Consider the following 22456-nt stretch of genomic DNA (forward strand, 5'->3'; position numbering starts at 1 on the left):
TTGCAAGGAAACTAAGACTGGTCTGAAGCTCTGTCTTAGTCTGAGTACTGGAACCATGGTGTGTGTGTGTGTGTGTGTGTGTGTGTGTGTGTGTGTGTGTGTGTGTAAGACACTGATATAATATACTGTATATTGTATTGTATTGTAATTCAAGAGATTGCCAAGAGAAAGGACACCATGGTAGACCATCGTGATGGTCAGGATGGGATGGGTCACTGGGGCAGGCCTAGAAGTGGCTTATATGACATCTACCAGATTCGCATTCATGGCACCTGTGCATGCTTCCCTCACTGCTAGCAGGCTGTAAAATATGGGTCTAGAAAAGAAAGAGAAAAAAAGAAAGAAAAATTTGATGCATACACAGTACTGCATCTTCCACTATGGTCAGATTAGAAGCTGTTATTTACAGGTCAGGTGCAGTGGCAGAACTACTGTGTTCATGCAGGGCAGGATGTGGAGGACATTTTATATTACAGATGCTCCCATCATTGGAAATAAAACACCCTGACTTGGGGATGCATTCAGTCCATCGCATCTTTTGAACCGAGAACTCAGGATCCACACAGCACAGTGTGTAGAACTGACTCTTCATATGCTCTCAAGGCTGTGTTTGCCTCTCAACCCCAAGGATGAAGAGGAGCAAACACAGCCTGCATATTACCAGCCTCAGAAAAGACCCAAATTCCAAATTCAGGTTCCAATGAATGTATATCAACTTCATGCCTTGGTAAAGTTGAAGAAAATTGTCTATTCGAATCATTAAAAGCTGGTCCATAGACCAGCGTTTACCTAGACCAGCTAGTCTGCTCTTGGTAAGCACCCCTAACAGAAAGGCAGGTGAGTGAGTTCACCCTCCAGCATTAACACCCAAGTGCTAAATGGTTTAGGTTGATGTCAGCTAAGAAAAATGTAGTGGTTAGTTACTTTCTGTTTGTTTGTGTAGAGACATGGTCTCTTCATGCACCCTCAGTTGCCCTGAAATTTACCACATAGACAAGGATGGCCATGAACTAAGAAATCCACCTGCCTCTGCATTCCAAGTGCAAGGATTAAAGGTGTGCACCTCCACACACCAGGCTAGAGTAGTTACTTTCTATGATTATGCAAATAGGAATACAAAGATTCTGATGTTCAAGAACATGGGTGCTTTCCAGTTCTGGTCTTTTTGGTTTTTCACAGTCCCATTAACCAATGGGGAGGCCACCACAGGTAAAATACCACAGGGGTTATCCTGTTTCTTTATTTATTTTCTTGCACTGTTATACAAAAAATATGAAGATTATATATGCTAACGAAGATTTTATGCAATGTCTCTATTCATATTTCTGTGTATACACACAAAATGTGTTAAACATATTCCCTCAATATTTTTATTCTTTCCTCTTGGTAAGAGCATGTGTGACTCTTTCTTTTGGAGATATCCTCTAGGTGACTGTTATCTATGGACCAGGAGCTGTGGAATGCCACCAGGGCTTCTGAACCCCTATCTAAGTGTAAGCCAGGGTTCACTGGTCAATTTCTCCACTGCCCTCCCTCTCCCTAGCAGCCGTTTTGAGGCTTAGGATGTATTTCTCCATAGACACAGGGGTAAACAATGGTAAGATGAGGGCCTGAGAAAGCCATTGATTTGCACCTTCTCCAGCAGAGGACGGATCAAGTAGGAGACATCAGTTTAGTATATCAGCTGTCACACGTGGTTTGTCCTGAAGGCAAGGCAAGGGGCCAAACAAAGCTTTGGAAATAATGACTTTCCTTTCCAATGTCCAAGAAGTGTAAACAGTAAATTTTCTTATGATGTCTCAGAGTCAAAATGATGTTTGAAGCAATAAGATCAAGCAAGATAAGTGTGCTTTCCCTTTTTTCCGTAGAGAGCTCTGGATGGAACCTACGACGTTACAGTGGGTAATTTTGTATGTCAAACTGGCAGAGTAAGATACTGCAATATTTGATGGAAAGCTACTCTAGATTTTGCCATGAAGATATTTTTTTTAAGATGAGCTATTAATTTAAGCCTCCAGTAAAAGAGTAAAATAGATGACCCATCATAAAATTTTAAATCACTTGGCTTCCTTAAAATTGATCCATCAGTTTATCTATCTGCATCCACTATTTTGGAGATAAGATCTTACTTTATCTCAAACTGCCCTAGAACTCACTGTGTAGCAGAAGTGCTTTAAACTCATGGTGATCCTCCTGCCTCAGCCTCCTAAATGCTGGGATGGCATACTTGACACAGCATTCCCTGTTCTAGCTCCAACTTAATGCTTGGGTTTCTCCGGGCAATCCTGACTCATAGGAACAGTTTTGTTTTTCTGAGCAAAGAAAACAGATGGTTTACAGAGAGAGTTCCTGGAGAGTCAGGGCTGCAGAGAGAGGCCTGAGTCTTGAAAACAAAACCAACCAACCAAACCAACCAACCAACTAACCAACAACACCAACAACACCCCCCTGTCTTTAATGAGGTGATGTGGTGCACGCCTTTAGTCCCAGCACTTGGGAAGCAGAGGCAGATAAATTTCTGAGTTTGAGGCCAGCCTGGTCTACAGATCAAGTTCCAGGACAGCCAGGACTACACAGAGAAAAAAGAGAAAGAAAGAAAAGAAAATGGACAGTATCCATTAATTTGCACCACAGTCATTTAGAATTTCACACCTACAAAAGTGTTCTCTGAGAGACAAGAATCCACTTAGGAATCTGATCCTATTCTCCTGGTTCCTGAGCCGTCACGGACACAGCCCAGTTACCGGAGGGAGTCTCAATTAGGGGATTGCCTTAATCAGATCAGCCATGTCTGTGGGTCATTTTCTTGACTGCTGATTCATGTGACCCAGTCCACTGTGGGCAGGACCAGTCAGGGGGTCCTGGGCTATGTAAGAAAGTTAACTGAGTAGAAGCTAAGGAGCAAGGCAGTAAGGAGCTTTCTCCCATGATTCCCGCCTCGGCTTCTGACTCCTTTAGTGACGGACTGTGTCCTGGAAGTAGAAACTAGAATGAGCCTTTCCTTCCCTAAGTCGCTTTGCAGTGTTTAGTCCAGCCACAGAACGCAAACTGTGCCACACAGCCACATACCTTAGGCCATCTTCCGCGTTTCCTGTCTTCCGTAACCCTTCCGTAATCAGAAGTGTGATTTCTCACTTCTGCTTGATGGCAAATGGGCCCAATCCCTCCTGTGTCCAGGCCTATACATCCAGGACTGTTCGCTCTGGATTCCATGGACAGGGCTGTTCTTCCTCTGAACTCTCGTTCCACCTCTGATAAAGAACTGGGCTGATGTCAGTCCATATTAGATACAGTCCCAGAAACAAAAGGAATCGGCACTAACCAGAATTAAACAGCGCTTGGGCACCAGCCAATGGAAGAAATGAAAACATAAAATATGATGGAGGCCGCCTGCCTCTCTCAGCTCGGGCTTGGCTGGAGTTCTGACGGCGCACAGGGTGATGCACTGTGAGGAGGATGGATGAGCATGCGAGCTGGTCGGCTACACAAAGAAGAAAGTGTCAGCATTATGGAGGTGATTTGTGCTCCAAGGATTACTTCCTAAATAACGTGAACAGAAGAACCTCAGTCCGTCCTGTAGAGTGGAGGACCGCCTAACAGCAGCCTCCAGCTGCCAGAAATGGAACCCATGGCTCGAAGATGCTTGAATGAAGCAAGAAGGACAAAGTAGTAAGGTATGGCACAGGGGGCGGTGGCCAACCAGGAATGCCACAGGGAGCGGTGGCCAACCTTGGGGACGTTGTGAGAGGCAGCTTGCTCTTTTTCTTATTACGTTAGCAGACAGTAAATTTGACAAGATTAAAAAGGAAGGGCAGGGGAGAAATGGAAGGTTAGGGGTTAAAATCCTTTATTTATTTATTTATTTATTGGTGTACTCCCCTTTTTTGCTTTCTTTGGAAGCTGGGGTAGGAGTGTATATCTTCTAGACTGAAATTCCTGTCCATAAACCTCATAATCTTAGCAATCTGAGCATCATCAGTCATCCACATGAAAGGGAAAACTACGGCACAGGCAGCTGCTGTCGGGACTAGGGTAGCCAGCTGAGGAGAGGTAGAGACCTAAAACTAAGCCTTCTGCTGGACCCTGCGGTGTACTTCTGTAATCCCTCTACTCAGGGGCAGAGGTAGGAGGGGCCATCGTGAGTTCAAGGCCAGCCCTGTCTTAGTGAGTTCCGTCCCAGCAAGCAAGCAAGGAAAAAGCAAAAACAAAACAAAACAAAACAAACAAACAAACAAATAAAATGAAAACAAAGCTCAGGAAGCAGAGGCAGGGGGATCTCTATGAGTTCGAGGCCAGCCTAGTCTACAGAGCAAATTCCAGGCCAACCAAGGCTATATAGTAAGACCCTGTCTCGAAAACAAACCGAAATATAAAAACAGAAATTAAAGTTAAAAACGAGGACTTTTACTTCAGAAGGAGCAGAGGGGAACAGAGGAGGAATGAAAATTCGAGTCAGGCGTGGTTGGGCTCATCTGTAAATTCTCACTAGGGAGACTGAGGCAGGAGTTACCTCAAGTTCTAGACCAGCCTGGACCATGTAGCAAGATCCTGTCTCCAAAAAAACCAAAACCAGCTAATAAAACAACAATTATGTATGTGTATTTATACATTGCATATACACATATATTGTATATACACATATATATGTATATGCACTCATACACACACACAGGAATATGGTTAGCTGAAAGCACAGAGGACGTTACATTAGGAAGAGAATGCTCTTCCTGGGCCCAGGCAGCCTGCTATGTGGGATCTTTATGGAACATCTCCTGCTTTCCGTGGACGATAGCTTTGGATTTACACACACGCCATGCAGAGGCTATCTATGGAGGGGTTCTAGGCAGTCTCCGCCTCTCAACACTGAGCCTGGGATCCTCTCACTTCCCAGGTTTTGCTAAGAAATCGGACGGTTTTCTTAGGAGTTCTTCTGAAACCAGCATTGTAATATTAGACCTGGGCATGGGACAATATGAGGCTTGCGCCTCTGGTCAAGTTACTAATTTGTCCAGGCCTCCATCTACATGGTGAAGAAAGTTGAGGGGCTTATTCCCCAGCTCTCTCTCATGCTAATATTCTGTGATTCCCTATGACTAGTTTGAGGGGCCCCAACGTCTAAAGCATATAAACTTTACCTTAAAGTCCAGTTCCATCACAAATATTTAAGGAAACATTTGTGGCCTGCCTAGGGTGTGCAAGACTGTACTTGTTGGCCTAGTGGATGAGGCAGATGAAGGCTTCATTAGGAGGCTGGCAGGCAAGCATGAAGGAAGCAGACAGGAGGCCCAGAACTCTGGAGGGAAGTGCCTTGGTCTTTCCACTGGGACCTGAGGTAGGGTCTGTACCCTAAAAAGTAGGAAAGTATAGCGGAGCCCCAGAGCATGGGACTCGTGTTACCAGAGCCAAAAAGAGCTCCATCAAGGCTGGAGACTCAAGAACTACTTGAGAAGAAGCAGCACCCCTCTCGAGGCATGCTGTGGTGGGATCCAGTACACTCCCCCAAAGGGTCACGTGGCAGAGGCTGGCCGTGGCGGTGGTGATGGGCAGAACCTCCAAGAGGCACAGCTAAAGGTGGAAACTAGGACCATGGTGGCTTTGCTTTCAGGAAAGCACTGACAGTATTCCTTGGAAGTGGGCTAGGTTTTGAGGAACTAAGTTGGTTGGTGTAGAAGCAGGATGGCTTAAGGCCTGGGACCTCCGTTGGGACGGCTTCATGACACCCGTTGCTTTGTTACATGTGGAATGACACCCGTCCCCAAGCAGATGCGGTACCCTGACTTTGGCTGCAGAAGGGCGAGACTAAATAAACCTCTTTTCCTGTCCTAAGTAGCTGGTCTCAGCTATTCCATCCCAGCAGTTCAGCAGGATGGAGTAAGACAAGGAGGATTTCAGAGTACGTACAGGAGAGAAGGCAGGATGGAACTAGTGGATGTAGGCAGTTTATCGAGTGCCTTAGAGGCAGAGCACAGGGCCTGTGCTTCACTGACTAACAATTTCTGAGGAAGGGCGCTAGAGGACATTATGTAATAGATCAGTCAGAAAATAGACAGGGAGAGAGGCCGAGGGACACGCCCACTGAGTAAGAGAGACTTCAGGGACAGCAGGGATAGGGCAGCTTCCTAACGCGTGATCTGGTTTAGTCAGTGGTTCATGCTATAAAAATGGCATATGGTAAACTTATGTGGTAGAGGGATGTCATTGTCACAGCTACTGACTACGTGCCTCTGAAGGTGTCTGCTTGTTTTGCTAGGGTATCTCCCGGAAATAGGTTTGTTTTCCAAGTCTGTCATTGACGCAGCCCATGGTGGGGAAGTTTGGCTTTCCTCCCGCCCATCTCCTAATACTACCTTTTTTTTTTTTTTTTTGGCTGTCTAGCGGCAGCTTGGTACATGTCTGGGGTGCAATAGCTCTGAAGGGTGTGGCTCTCAATGGTCCTTTCTCTACTTCCTACCAGAACACAAGGCAGGGGTGGAAATGAGAAAGCCAGGATGCCTTCTGGCTTTCATTGTTGATTTTTTCCTTTCTTTTTATAAATGGGATTGTTGTATATGTTCTCCACAATGCATTCTGATGCCAGTGTTGACATGATCATTGCTGTTAGGAGGGTTTTCTTTACTTTGTAAAGTACCTCCCTCTTTTTATGGATTTTTTTTCAACCTCTAACTTCTTTACAACACAGCCTCAGAAGTTTTGTCTGACAGGGCGCAAGGACAAGAGTCCTGGACTGAGGACTCAAGGGACCAGCATGGTAACACAGCGGGTATTTTGGGGACAGACTTTAGGAGGAGATTAAGGGAGACCAGTATGGGACATTAATTCTCTTCACTCGAGCTCCGGCCAGCGGCCAGCTCCATCTATTTAAGTGGTTGCTTCCCTTTCTGTTTTTGTCTTCAGGTAGGTGACCCCATTTTGCTGCTTTCTTCACACTTCTCTGTCTTTGCTAAGGATTCCACATTTGGGTTTTAATCAGCCCCAGCTCCTACATTCTGTACTTTAATGTATAGGAGCCCCCTTCACCCTTTTTGCAGATTACTGTTCACACTTCAGTTCTAGGGATTCGGGTGTCTTACATACATCAGCACACATGTAAGATCAAATGTCCACGCTAGTTCAACTTTTGAAGCTAATTCAACTTGTTTGCAACCGCTATTTTAATAAGATTTTGAGTTTGTGTTTTGCTGGTTTGTTTGTTTGCTTTTCCTCTCTCAGATTTCCCGTTGGTGGCATTTCACTTCGGGAATCACAGTGTTCAGTACACTGTAGAAGTGTGGGTGGTCTCCTTACCCCTAGAGCCAGCTCGTGTGCTCAGTAGGCTTGGATGTGAAGCTGGAACAGCAGGCAGGAAACTCAGTTTCTGGTGATCCCACTCTCCTCGACAGCTGCTCTAGAAGGGACACATTTGAAGTTTTCAGTAATGTTGACATTTAACTTTATATGGCGGGGCACATATCACATCATACATCATACACAATCAAAGAAAAAGTAGAAACCTCTCCACACTAGGGTATTTACTACAAGTTGCCAAACTATACGTTTCAGATTCTAAACTGTTTGTGGGAAGAGCTGTAAAGTCATCAAACACAGTATAGTTTTAAGTTTGAGAAACAATGAAAGATTCTGGTCGGAGGAAGTACAGTCAGGCAGGAGACGAGAGTGGAACAGAACACGCAGGGCCTGTTCCTTGCTGGCTTAAAGACTGGCATGATGGAAATGTTGCTGGTGGTCATTGTCTAGATCAGGCATTTCTAGGTTCTTGACTTATTCAAAGCATTGCAAAGCACACCTGGATTACAAAGGAGCAAGGTCATTTTATTTATGAGAAAAGCAAGAGTACAGGTCAGATTCACTGCTGGAGAGAGAGCAGAGAGCTCTCGTGTTCAGAGTGCCCAAGGGTCCTACGTTATTGTATGGGGCCTTCCTTTTAGAGATCTAGGAGGAGGAGGAGGAATTTGGTTGCTAGGGGTGTGGTATGGATTGTTTTCTGTTTTGATTGACAGTCATGGATTATGTATGTTTTTCTCTATTGTACATGTCCTTTCCCATAATGCATCTGATAAAAATCATTATGATATGCATAAGATGGTATACAGAGAATTTCCCTTCAAAGTTAACTCAGAGGACACAGTCTGCTGAATTGTGTATGCATCCAAAACCAGTCTAGGCTAGATAGTTCCCCTCATTTCTGTGTCTGAATGCATTCGAGAATACTTTTGCATAAAAACTGTTGATGGTTGTAGCAGAAGAGAAACTTACTCCATTGTTCAGAGTGTAGTACATGGACAGCTTGGCCAACGTAGGGGATCCTCGATTGCTAGGTACACTGTCAGAAGAGGTATATATATACACATACATAGACCAAGCTAAGTCGAGTCCCAGATTGCTAAGCAATACTGTATGCTTGCCTGTCTCAGAAGCAAGGGGTGGCAGAGTTAACAATATGGCACTCTTATTAGAGAGAGAGATGTTGGCTATTTGGTGCCTTAGAGGAATTGTAAGGTTCTGGCACAGCCATGAGCTTGGCAGAATGCGTTGTGACGGAGGTGGAAGTTTGCTGAGCTAAGATGCTTGAGGGCCAGAGAGATGGACATTGTCTTAGTCGCTGTTCTATTGCTGTGAAGCGACACCATGACCAAGGCAACGCTTCGAAAGGAAAGCATTTAATTGGGGTCTTGTTCACAGTTTCAGAGGCTGAGTCCATTATCATCATGGCAGGGAGCATGGTGGCATGCATGGCACTGGAGCGGTAGCTGAGAGCTACATGTATACATGCTACATGTGTCCTGATTCTTAGGCAGAGAGGGAGAGGGAGAGGGGGAGAGAGAGAGTCTGGTCCTGGCATGAAGCCTACCTTCAGTGACACACTTCCTCCAATAAGTCCACACCTACTCCAACAAGGCTATACTTCCTAATCCTTCTAATCCTTTCATATAGTACCACTCCCTGGTGACTAAGCATTCAAATATACGAGCCTATGGAGCCATTCTTTTTCAAACCACCCAGAGGCTGACTTGTAGGCAGTCTCCATGGAAACTGCTAGTGACACAAAGTTGGCTTGCAACTCAGAATAGAGACCAAAGCTGATCAAGAAGGACAGTCTCTTCACGTTGACTTCTGTAATGAAAAATCCGTGTTTCATTGCTGGTTTTGGATTGTGCTTCCTCCGAAAGTTTAAGCTTTAGAAATAAATTCTCCTATTAGTATGTTGATGGCTTTTGGAAGTAGCAACTCTGGGGGTCAGTTAAGGTCAGATGAGGCCATGAGGGTGGAGCCCTGTGGTGACATAGGTGACTTCCTGAGAAAGGAAGACTTGAGGCTGACCTGTGGCTTCCCTCTCTGGCCATGGGATGCTTACAGTGCATCAGCGTGGAGGCCCTCAGCAGAAGCTGGTGCCTTGGTATCGGACTTCTCAGCCTTCCAGGAAATGAGCTGCACAATACTTATGTGGTGTTCTGTTACAGCAACATAAAACAGACTGTGATCATAATCCATTCAGCACTCAATTAAAAATCAGTGTGCCTTAAGTGCCAATCAAATAGCAGATGCTGGAAGTTGCCGGAGTTAAACAAGTAGAAAGACCAATTAGCCACGTCTCCAGCAAAGGAAGCTCACTCTAATCAAAGCGAGTGTTTTATACCAGCTATTTTAATCCAAACTGAAAGCTCATGGAGATGTAGAGCCATGAGAAGGGTGAAGCCAGCAAGCATGATGTGCTGGGAATGTCTGACAACTGTGGGGAACTGGGGGGATGCAGCTGTTACTCCATGTTGGCAAATCTAATTTTTTTTAAGATTTATTTTTAGTGTGTGTGTGTGTGTATTTTTCTGAGTATATGCCACTTGTGTGCTGGTGTCCTTGGAGGTCAGAAGAGGGCGTTAGATTCCCTGGACCTGGGTTTATAGACAGTTATGAGCTGTGCTTGGAACTGAACTCAGGCTGTCTAGAAAAACAAGAAGTGTTCTCAAATACTGAACCATCTTTCCAGCCCAAAATCTTCTATTTATTTATTTAAAAGTTTTCATACAACATATTTTGGTCATATTTTTCTCCTTCCCTAACTCCTCCCATCTACATCCCCAACTTTATAATCTTTCTTGCTCTTAAAAATGAAAGCAAACAAAAAAGCAACACAAAAAAGTATACATATGTACAAAAACAAAAAAGAAAGAAAAGCATAGAGTGTGTTTTGTGTTGGCCTGCTGCTCACGAGCATGCAACCTACCCGCAGTGGGGATGATACACCCAGTATCACTCCAGAGCAAAAAACTGCTTTTCTTCTTCTAGCATCTCTCAGTTGCAAACCCTTCTTGGTTAGGGGGTGGGATTCCCTTCTCTCTGCTGAGACTGTGTCTGCCTTAAACCTGCGCAGGTCTCGGGCATGTTGTCCAGTATCTGTGAGCTCCTGTGTGCATCGCGTGTGTCTGAAAAACCCTGTTTCCTCGGAGTCATCACCTCTGTCTCTCACGGTCTTTCTGCCTCTTCTCAGATCTCAGAGCCTGGAGGGGAAGGGTGTTATACAGACATCCATAAGGACCCTGTGCTCCACAGTCTCACTCTCTGCACATTGTCCAGTCGTGGGTATCTGTGCTAATTCCCATCTACTGTAAGAAGAAGCTTGCTGATGAGGGCTCAGCAAACCACTCATCTATGGACATAGCAATACGTTGTGGGAAGTTATTTTATCTCGAAAAGAAGTCAGAAATGGAGGTTTATGACCCTAAAATGTTATGATTTTAAGGGTTTTTTGTTTTTTTTTTCCTTTTTCTTTTTCAGCAAGCAGTTTAAACAGTTTTAAAAAAGAATGTACCAATAGTTTGGTGGCCTCTGGTTTAAATAATTATTGCTGCAGGTAACCTTAGGTTTTTGACTCTGCCCTGAACCTGCTGGCGATGTCAGAAAAAAGGCTTAGCTTCTTTGGATCACAGTGTCCCATCGATCATGAAGAGCAGTGAGCTGTTCAGCATGGATGCCAGAGTCTTTCCCCAGTTCTGTGATTCTGTAATTTTGCTCTCCAAATAAGCTGACTTCCTTTCTCTGCCAAATTACGGAGTCTGAAGCCTCTATCCTCTATGGTCCTCTCTCTAAAATATAGAGAGGCTGAATGACCCTTACTCAGGGGTCACCTAAGAACATCAGACAACACAGATATTGACATTATGAATCATAACAGCAGCAAAATTACAGGTATGAAGTGACGAACAAAATAGTTTTATGGTTGGGGGGGGGTTACACCACGAGGAACCGTGTCAAAGGGTGGCAGCATTAGGAAAGTTGAGAACCACTGCGCTATAGGAATTCATTTGGTGACTGATACGGACCCAGTTACAATCAAAGGAAAGGGACCAGGTTTGCATCTACTGAGACGACCTTTCATTTCCACCCCTCTCTCCCATGCCTGTGGTCAGGAGGGATGAGTTGTGGCTAATGGTACGCCCCAGACAGATTCATGCTGGAGCCGTGAATCTGCTAGTGATGTCTGCAACTGGGGTCATCCTCTTCCATGGGCCCCAGCTGTCATCAGCTGTAGAGCTGAGAATAGAATTGTCCTCCTGCATGAACTTGGAAGCTTCCCTTGCCAGAGGAGACCTATATCATCACACGCTGTGACTGGGGCACGAAATGTGCCTGACCATTTCCCAGTAGGTCCAGTAGGTTCTTGGATTTGAATGCTTGGTCCTCAGCTGGTGGAGATGCTTCGGAACATGGTGTCATCTTTAGGGGAGGAGACTCGCTGGAAGAAATAGATCACTAGTGCTGGATCTTGAGGTTTACTGTCTGGCTCCATTTCCTGCTTTCTAATTTTGGAATGTGGCCAGATGTCTCATACAGTGCTGCTGTGTCTTTCCCACTGTGTTAGACTGTATGCCTCAAACTGTGAGCCAACACTAAGCCTTTCTCCTTTAAGAGGCTTCTGGTCAGGTTCTTGTTATTACAGCAATGAGAAAGGTGCATATCTCTACTTGTTTGGGTTTTTTATCCCCTCAGCTACAGAAAGCAAAATGTCTGGACCAAGCTAGCAAAAGATTGCTTTGACTAAATTATAATTTAATGATTTTTTTTCCTTCAGCATTATTGTTTTAAAGATAACTGTCCTCAGTGATTCAAGATGGCAGCTCAGTATTTCCTATGTGAAACCTGAAAATACTATAACGCTGACTAGAGGAGTTATTGATAGGACCATGTGGCTCCTTGTTGAGCTTTGGCTCCAAGGAGAGAGGTGAGCAAGAAAGTAGGAGTCGCATTGCTTGCAGGGCTTTTAGAGATTATGTGAGGATAGAAGGGAAGCCTAGGCAGGAAACCAGTGAAGAGGCTTCCTGGTGGACATCAAATCTCCAACATGAATTTGGATGGGGCTTTGCTCTTCATTAGCAAACTAATACTGAGACTCTTCAATACAGTTCCTCATATTGTGGTGGCCCCCAACTCTAATTTTTTGTTGCTACTTTATAACTGTAAATCTGCTACAGTTATGAATTGTAACATAAGTATCCACGTTTCCCAAAGGTCTTGGGTGACCTCTGTGAAGGGTTGTTCATCTTCAAAGGGGTCATGACCCGCAGATTGAGAGCCACTGCCTTATGTGGTCTATGATCATATTATTCTCTTCATCTCACACAAAACTACCAGCAGCATCTTTGCCACTCGATAGTAATCCTTGGTTACACTTTGATATGCCAGATTCAAAGATTGCTTGAGGAGAGCTGAAACCTGAAGCTACCTTGATGGTCCAGTCACCCGTGGGTTATGTAGATAGATACTGAGTGTCCTTTTTCCAGAAATGCTCGGGGTCAGAAATGTTTAGATTTCAAAATCTTTCAGATTTTAGAGTATTTTCATAGACTTTACTAGTGGCTTAGTATCTTTGGATTTTGGGATTAGACATGTTCAACCTGTGTAAGTGTCCCATAATATTTTATTGTCAAATATTATTGCCAGAAAGCAGAGTGCCAAATAAAAGTATGGGCTTCCTTCTGCCTAAGGAGAACTACACGACTAATTTAGTAATTTTAAAGCCTTGGTTAAATGAAATCAGAACAAAATTTGGTGTCCAAAAATATATCACCAGTTCTTAGTGTATTTCTTCTTTTTCTCATCATCTCTGACTTCTTTCCCCTTAGGAGGTGAAACAATCCTCTCACGGGGGTTGCCAAAGACAGATATTTGCATTATGATTCATAACAATAACAAAGTTGCAGTCATGAAGTAGCAGCAAAAATAATTGTATGGTTGGGGGTCATCACAACACGAGGAACTGCATTAAAGGGTTGCAGCATTAGAGAGGTTGGGAACCACTGATGTGAAGTTTATATACACAAAACATGTGATAGTTATTTTATCAAAGACAAGGTCTCACTATGTAGCCCAGGCATGTCTTGAACGCACTTAAATGGTTTTTTATTTATTGCAAATATGTAGGTAGTTGCGGATGGGGGTGTGGGTGTGACCGTGGCATGGGTGTGACCGTGGCATGGGTGTGCATGCAATGTACGTGTGGAAGTCAGAGAACAGCTTTAAAGAAATGGATTCTCTCCTTCCACGCTTTTGAGGTGGACTCTTTCTTGTCATTTCCACCACCTGGTTGTGTGTGTGATACCAGAATCCAGTTTCATTGGCCAAAATCAAGCCATGCTGTTTGAATATACATTATAAATATCTAGGTTAGGAAGAAAATGACATCCAAATTTTACTGAGAGGTGTCGGCCCCCCCTCCATACCCAGGGCTGGGAATTGAACTTAGGCCTTCATCCTTTCTAGTTAAGCCCCTATCAGTGTACTATATTCCTAACACCTCAGCAAGTCTTCTGGGTTTTTTTTTTACATTATGTTTAAATTAAAACTGAAAAAATTAAAGTCTCAAAAGATTATAAAGCTAGAATATGATAAAAAAAATCAAATGACTGAAGATACCTAAATTTGGGCTGTGGGTGTAATTGAGGGCTAACACTCTTCCCTAGCATATGAGAGACCTTGCTTGAATGCTCAACACTGCAAAACCAAGTCATCAATCAAATAAACAAAAGAAGCCTGTTAAAAAATAATAGCTGTTAGTCAGGCATGATGACTCCCACCTGTGATCTGAGACAGAAGCAGAAGGAGTGCCACAAGTTGGTATAGCACTACATGGTGGGTTCCAAATCAACCAGTAAGACACACACACACACACACACACACACACACACACACACACACACACACATATATATATATATATATATATATATATAGAGAGAGAGAGAGAGAGAGAGAGAGAGAGAGAGAGAGAGCAAGACCCTGTTTGAACAATAAACAAAAGTAATTGAATAAGACAATTTGGGTAAAGTTTATTAAATGGTGAGATGGGGCAGGGAGTGAGGAAGAGGACTTTTGCTGCCAAATCTGCTGGCCTGTCTCCGGAACCCACGTGGTGGTGGGGAGCCAATCCTCGAAGAATTGTATTCTGACCACAAGAATGTGTGGCACATGTGCAGCCACACACACGCAATAAATACGTAAGTGTAAAACTCAGTTCATTCATGTTTAGGATTTTCACATGCCAATTTCAACTTCTTTTCTTTATAGCCTCAGTAAACTGAGGTGCTTATTTTTATCTTAAGTATTTCCAGACAAACCAGTGTTGACACCTAATAAAGCCATCGTAAGGAAATCGGGTGTCATATGGCGACAGCTTGTTTTATAATTTTTCAGTAGGAAGGAACTTTGTAAAAATAATCCTAAGATCAGGATTCATTAAAGAAAACCCATAAACTCTTTGTATAGCAGAAAACTTCATAAAGTAAAAGTCAAACAAATTTCTTTACAGCAGAATGTCAAGATCAATTGCCAAGAGCTCCTTGGGGTAAGTTCTTAAAAACCTAATAGAAAAATGGACAAAGTGTCTAAAAAGATAATCCATGCAGAAAGGTATGTCACCAGGGATGAGTTAGGTGGGTCAGTGGGTAAAGGAGCTTTCCCAGTATCCTGATGAGTTCGAGACCCTGGACCCATATGGTAGAAGTGAACAGGTTTCTACAAATTGTCTTCTGGTGCCCACATGCAAGCTGTGGCGCATGAAAGTGCTTTATTGTTAAGGAAGTGTGATACTTTACTGTCTTGCAGAATTATGTTGGTAGCATCACCTCTTTCTTAAAACCCATCATGCAGAAATAAGGAGCATAACCAATAAGCCTTACAATCTAGCAAAGCCATTCCTAGGTTTTTACCCAAGAAACCAGGAAACTTTCATGCACATAAAATTTATGTGTGGATATTTGTAGCACACCAACTAATAATCATGCACAATGGAAAACACCCAGATATCTTCTCAAATGGGGGATGCATCAACAGAATGTGGTATAACCACAGACCAGGGTACCATTCTACAGGCAAAGGGGACAAGTTACTGATTCATGTAGCATGTGCCACTTTCAAATGCATGATGTCAATCTCAAAAGACTACAGTGTTCTCTTATGACATTCTGGAAAACATTAACTTAGCGGAACGGATCAGTGGTTGCCCACAGTTGAATGTAGGGGAGGCGTTGACTGTCATGGAGGACATTCTGGAAAGTTGGGGATAATGGATGGTCCTAAATCTTTGTTGCCACCATTTCAGAAAGATCTTACTGAGTAGTCCCAACTGGCCGGGAGATCACAATTCTCTTGGGATTGTCTGGTTCTGAATCTTGGTAAGACGGTGTTCTGACTCATAGAAATTTATACCTCTAAATGTTAGATGTTAGGTTTATTTTTTTTAAGTGTGTGTGTGTGTGTGTGTGTGTGTGTGTGTGTGTGTTTTCATGCACTATGGCATGTGTGTGGAGGTCATAGGAAAACTTGAAGAAGTCAGAACTTTTCTACCCTGTGGGTTGTAAGGATTGAACTCATATTGCCAGGTTTGGTGACAACTGTCCTCACATGCGACCTCATCAGCCCAAAAGTCAGTTTTCTTGTATATTGATTAAATAGTTATAAAAAGCTAATCTCTTTATAAATATCAGATTGAGAATCAAGGACAGCTTACTTTGTTTTTTGGGGGAGGGTTATTTGTGCATGCATGAATGTCTATGGAGAGAGGCCAGAGGTCAGTGTGGCGTGACATTCTCAGTTGTGCTCTGTCTTAATTATTTTTTCTTTTCTTTCGTGTGTGTATTTGTGTGGGTGCATGGCTGCCTTGGCATGCATATGGAGATCAGACACAACTTGCAGGAGTCATTTTTCTCTGTCCTTGATTGAACTCAAGTCATTAGGCACGACAGCAAGTGTCCTTACCCACTGGGACATCTTGCCTACCCTTCCAATTTAAGTTTTGAGACAGGGTCTCTACTGAACCTGGGGTTCACTAATTCATCTAGACTAGCTGGCTGGCAAGCTTAGGGATCCCCCTGTTTCTGCTTCCCCAGTGCTGGAATTACAGATACTCATAGCTGCACTGTTTGGGCTTTTGTTGTTGTTATGTTGTTTTAACTTGGGTCCTGGAGGAATCTAGCTCAAATCCTTGGACTCCTAGTTTTCCTGCCCCCACCACCAAAGAGCTGGGATTGTGGGTTTGTGCAGTTGGTACACTACCCCCTAACCTCTTTAAAACAAACAAGGACTTTGGATTTGATGCCCTGCACTTCCTTTTTTCCCCCAAAATAAACGTCTTATACCTTGATGTATAAGAATGTAAACTGTGAAGAAGTACACAAAAAAAGCTTGTGAATGGCCACAGCTGTCAAAGGCTTCACTATGCACACTCAGGTGGTGAGGTAGAACCTGCCAGAAATCCCTCCCCAGCTCCTCTCTTTAGAGCTAAGGTTACTATTGCTGTGATGAAACACCATGACTGCTGTGGGGTATCTTTTTGTATAATGTGAAGATACATCTTTACTAAGACACCTTCTGATTGGTTTAATAAAGAACTGAGTAGCCAATAGGTAGTCAGGAGAGAACAGGCAGGACTTCTGGGAAGAGAGGAAAATTCAGGAAGAATCTGAGAGGTGGGAATTCAGCAGTGAGATGTGGAGGAAGTTGGACACACACTGTATTGAGGAAGGATAATGAGCCATGTGGCAAAATGTAGATTAATACAAGTGGGTTAATTAAAGTTATAAGAGCTAGTTAGTAACAAACCTAAGCTAAGGTCAAGCTTTTATACTTGATAAGAAGTCTCCATGTCATTATTTGGGAGCTGGCAGTCCAAGAAAGTTTGACTTTACACGACTAAAGCAAGTTGAGGCGTATCTTAGGGTTTCCAGTGCTGTGCTGAAATACTGTGACGAAAAGCAGGTTGGGAAGAAGAAGATTGATTAGGCTTATACTTCCATATTGCTGTTCATCACTGAAGGAAGTCATGACAGGGACTCAAACAGGGTAGGATCCTTGAGGCAAGAACTGATGTAGAAACCATCGAGGGGTGCTGCTTACTGGATTTCTTCCCCTGGCTTGCTCAGCCTGATTTTTTATAAAAGCCAGGACCACCAGACCAGAGATGGTACCATGGGCTGGGCCTTCCCCCATTGATCACTAGTTGAGATCTCATGGCAGCATTTCCTCATCTGAGGCTCCTTCCTCTCTGATGACTCCAGCTTGTGTCAAATTGACACAAAACCAGCCAGTGCAAGGAGGGAAGGGTTTATTTGGCTTACACTTCCATATCACTGTTTATCATTGAGGGAAGTCGGGACAGAAACTCAAACAGGGCAGGAACCTGGAGGCAGGAGCAGATGCAGAGACCGTGGAGGAGTGCTGCTTACTGGCTTGCTCAACCTGTTTTCTTATAGAACCCAGGACCACCAACCCTGGGGTAGCACTACCCATAATGGGCTTGGCCCTCTTCCACCAATCACTAAGAAAATAGCTTGGCAGGCTTGCTGATAGCCCAATCTTATGGAGGCATCTTCTCAGTTGAGGCTCCCTCTTCTCAGATGACTTTAGCTTGTGTCAAGCTGACATCTGACCAGCATAAGAACCTATCTTTATATATTTGGTTCTGAACTTATGTGTGACTAGAACCATGTAGCAATGAATCCTGCACCCGTAGTGGGACATTTAGTTATATTTCAAATTACTTTTTTTTTAATGTAACTTTGATTCGATATGCCAGGTAGCAAGGATTAGCTGACCGACTAATGTTCCTGCTTCTTCTAAGTCTTAAATTTGAACCCCAAAGTTAAAAGAATTGTAAATAATTTTGTCCAAAAATAAAATCTTTCAAAAATAACTAAAGACATTTAGGAAATGTACACAATACTTCATCCTTACATTATATTTTTCTCTAATGTTACTTTCCCAAGCATGCCTAGACATCAGTCTTAAGCTTGGCCTGATAAACTGATCCTGCCAGATGATGCATTCTTAGTAAGCAAGCAGCCAAATAATGACCGGGAACTTTTCCTGCTTTATTCTTTTGAGTTCATATTTGGCTTTCTGCTCAATTACACTAAAGCTAGGGGAGAGGCTTCTTGAAGGCTGTGTACTAAAACCTGCTCTACATGTGAATATTTGGAAATTTCTGGTAAAAGCAAATCTATACGCCTGGTCTGATCCTAGCTTGAGTCTTGTGTGGTTGTGTGGTGGGGTCCAAGACACACACACACAAACATACACACATATACACAGACATACACACACAAACACACATACATACGTACACACATAGATACACACATATACACACATAAACACACATACATACGTACACACATAGATACTCACATACACACACACATACATACGTACACACATAGATACACAAACACACACACACATACATACACACACAATCTTCTCTGGGCTCTTGTGGTACAAGCCAATTATACTGGTTTTATTTTTGTTATTCTTTCCATCAAGAAAACGTGGAGTCTCAGCTCTGGGTTTCAGGGCTGGGGCAGGTTTTATTTTCTTAGCAGTAACCGAGCCACAACAGAAATAAAGAAAACAATCTCTAAGAATAAAAAAAAAGCCTTGAAAATAATACCAATAGCAAATCCTAGCTCCGAAAGAGGTGGTGCATCCTCCAGCTACCTCAGAGCTTGAATTCAGTATCACACCCTGAGACTCTTTCACAGAGCGATGGGCCAGCCACTCCTTCCATTGTTAGAGCCAGCCACACCACTCAGTTCAAGGGAAGGATATTCCCCAGTTGGGTGTGGCCAGCGGGGGGGAGGGGGTGGGCACCCAGCCATGGATTTCTTGGTTATTACAACTCAGGAATGATTTTTTGTAAATTGGCTTTTATAAACAGGGCTAAGCCGGAAGATTCCTCACGTGTCCTCTCGTTTCCCCTCGCTGTCATTCATTGCTACAAATGAGTTTCTTACTTCATGGTAAGAGTTTTAATTGAAAGTAAATGTTTTTATTTTTGCTACTGTTTCATTTCTAAGTGAGAAACTGGTATAATTCATATATATATATATATGAATATATATGGGATTTAATAAATGTTGGCACTCGGGGCCTACGGAAAAACTCGCAGAATGCTAGCGCTGGATGTGAACCCGTCTGTAAGAGAACAATTGGGCTTGAAGGCGCATCTTTTGCCTGAGGTTCCACAGACAATTAGTGGCAAAGAAAACTAACATCTTGAAGCTCCCATTGTCCAGTCAAAGACTCCCTTCCTATGTTATCCTGATTCTCTCAGAACACACTGAAGTAGGTTGACATTGCAGCAGTTATGAGCATGCATGATAGAACAGCCTCTCGGGAGCAGAGTTAAACATTTCTCCCAGTCAAACAGTCTGAGGAAGGTAGGCTTAAGTAACACTTTGCTGTGACAGTTTAATGACTCTTTTCACGACAAGTTTCTTTTCCAGTCTCCAGTTGTCCTTTCATGGCGCTACCGTTTGTGTTTTATAATGCAAAGCTGTCAATATGCTTCCTCCTTAAGACTCCAGAAGATCTCTTTAGACCTCTCCTTAAATTACATTGGTTTTGATGTTTTGATGGCTGATAGGCCCACCGTGAACCTTCAGCTGCGGTTGGGTTATAATCACATTCCCCTAAGCAGAGTGTAGGCAGAAGGACAGAATACAGAGGCCGTTGCCAAGAGAGGGGAAATACACGGAAAGGCATGAGCCAAAGTACCGTAGGTACATGAACAGAAATCAACCGAACTTGTTTAAACGAAGAGTGGGAATTCATTCACAGACATAGATTGGTCTGGTGGAATTTAGCAGAAGCTATGGGCCGAAGAGGAGGCATGGCAGTCATGAACCAGGAAGCCTTAGCCCAGATCATTGCCTCATCTCCCCTCCTTCATTCCCTACTCCTCCCCTCCTCTTACTTTTCTTTCTTCTTCATTCTGACATCTCCCCATCCTTTCTCTCCTCTTACTTCTTCCCCCTCCCCCTCCCTCTCCTCTCCCTTCCTTCTGTCCCTGTCACCTACCCCTCTCCCCCTTGCCTCTGGTCTCTCCTCATTCTCCTTCCCCTCTTTTCCCCACTAACTGACCACCTCTGACTTCTAATTCTTCATTCCAGGACAGCTGTTTAGTTATCTTGGACTAGTGCCCCTGCTGCCGTGAACAGTGCAGCAGGTTAGAGATAAGGCTACTAGACCCACCGTTGGGGTGTGTATGGAAGGGGATGGGTTTACTGCTCTGGTTCTTAGAGGATCAAGGCTAAGGTGGCCCTAGGAGGGCACTATTAGATGGGGACTTGGAGCTTTGCATAGTGGCTGTCCTTTATGTTGTTCCTGGAACTGGGCTGTCGTTAATGGTGAGAGAGACATCTATCTACCAGTTTGAGGTCGAGAGGGTGGAGGAAGGTATGCTGAGAGGAGAGGAAGCTGATGGCGTGGGCTAGGAGAGAAATCTTGCTTCCAAATGGCTGCTGTGGAAATGAGAGAAAATCTCCCTGGAAGGGGGTATCTGTGGAGCGACAGGACAGCTTTCATGGGCTGTGACGCTGCCGCTGATGAGGTACCGAGAGGCAGCCCACAATGATCTCTTTCAAACCCCGACTCCACACCACCTTTGGGGAGCCCAGAGGAGCCTCCCTGAGACAGCACACTCCCAGCGTTCCCAGACTCAGGTGCTGCTGGCTTTCTGTTTACATTCAGTAGCCTCACCCTTTCCTCTGGGAGGGTGAGTCACTGCCCTGGATTGCCAGTGTCTGAGCCAAGAGACGAGTCAGAGGTGACTGTTGGGGGCTTGAAGCTGTCCATTGTAGTGAGGGTAGTTGTCATCCCAACCTTGCCATTAACGCTAAGCCCACCACAGCCCTTTTCTGTTTTGTTGTTGTGACTGTCACGGACACCCAGCATGGGAATCTCATGGGTAGGCTGTGTGAGTGTTCGTGCATGCATGTGTACATGTGTGTGTTCTCCAGAGGTCAGTGCGAAAGGTAAGAAACATTAAGAACTGTCTATGACCACCAAGTAATATCAGATTTCTCACAAAATAAGGTCATTCTTGAGAGATCTTAGGCTAGCAAGCAGTATAGGGCTAGCTATACTGCTAGGGTATACATAGAAAGAGTCCCAGGTTAGCCAAGCCCAAGGGCCACTTCATTAAAGGAGCAATGCCAGAACCAGGAGCAACTGAATAAAAGCAGAAGACAAAGATGGGGAAGGAGACACAGAAGAATCGGGAAGAGAGGAGACTAGACCAATGACGGGCGCTGTCAAGCCGACACTGCAGACGGATTGGTTTAGGTCTTTGTCAACAGCAGCTAGGGCTGTGCAGTCATTTTCCTTAAAGCACCCTGGATTTGACAAAGCTCCTTACGCACACTCAGGATGTTGCTGCACCCCAGAGTCATGCTTGGCGGGGAGTAGTCGTCATCCTCTCTATTTTGAACGAATAGCGTGAGGCTGGATGAGGTGAATAGTTTAAGTGCCCCATTGTGTGAGCCGGCTTTCTAAGGATGGAGGGAGGAAACAAAAAACGAACCTGAAATAACCAAGCTTTTAGGATGAAAGGTCTGCTTTGGCTCTTGACTTCATAGGGTTCAGTCCATGGTTCATCAGTCCTGTTGCTTTGGGCCTGTGGTATCTTCGTACTTATAGAGAGGGCATACGGCAGACCATGTATTTTCACCTTTGCCAGCCACGAGGCAAAATGAGAAATAGGAGGGAGTCTCCATCTCCTTTAATGACACTCAGTAAGCTAACTTCCTCCCTCTAGGCCCCACCTCTAATCCTTCCTCCCTCCCTCCCTCCCTCCCTCTCTCTCTCTCTCTCTCTCTCTCTCTCTCTCTCTCTCTCTTTCTCTCTTTCTTTCCTGCTTCCCTCCCCTCTGGGATTTTGCCTTGAGTTTGCACAGGTCTTGTGTACGCTGTTGTGATCTCTGTTCACACATGCAACTGCCCTGTTGTGTCTAGAAAGTACTGTTTCCTTGACGTCATCCGCTACCTCTAGATCAATCTGCCACCTCTGGATCAGTCTTTCTGCTCCCTCTTCCTCAAGGATCCTGAGCCCCAGAGGGGAGGGGTATGGTATAGATGTCTCTATTTAAAGCTGAGCCCTGGAGTCTTTTATTCTCTGCATGGCGACAGTGGGT

This window comes from Myodes glareolus, chromosome 14, assembly GCF_982192425.1.
Source record: "Myodes glareolus chromosome 14, mMyoGla1.1, whole genome shotgun sequence".
Classification (NCBI taxonomy): Eukaryota; Metazoa; Chordata; class Mammalia; order Rodentia; family Cricetidae; genus Myodes; species Myodes glareolus.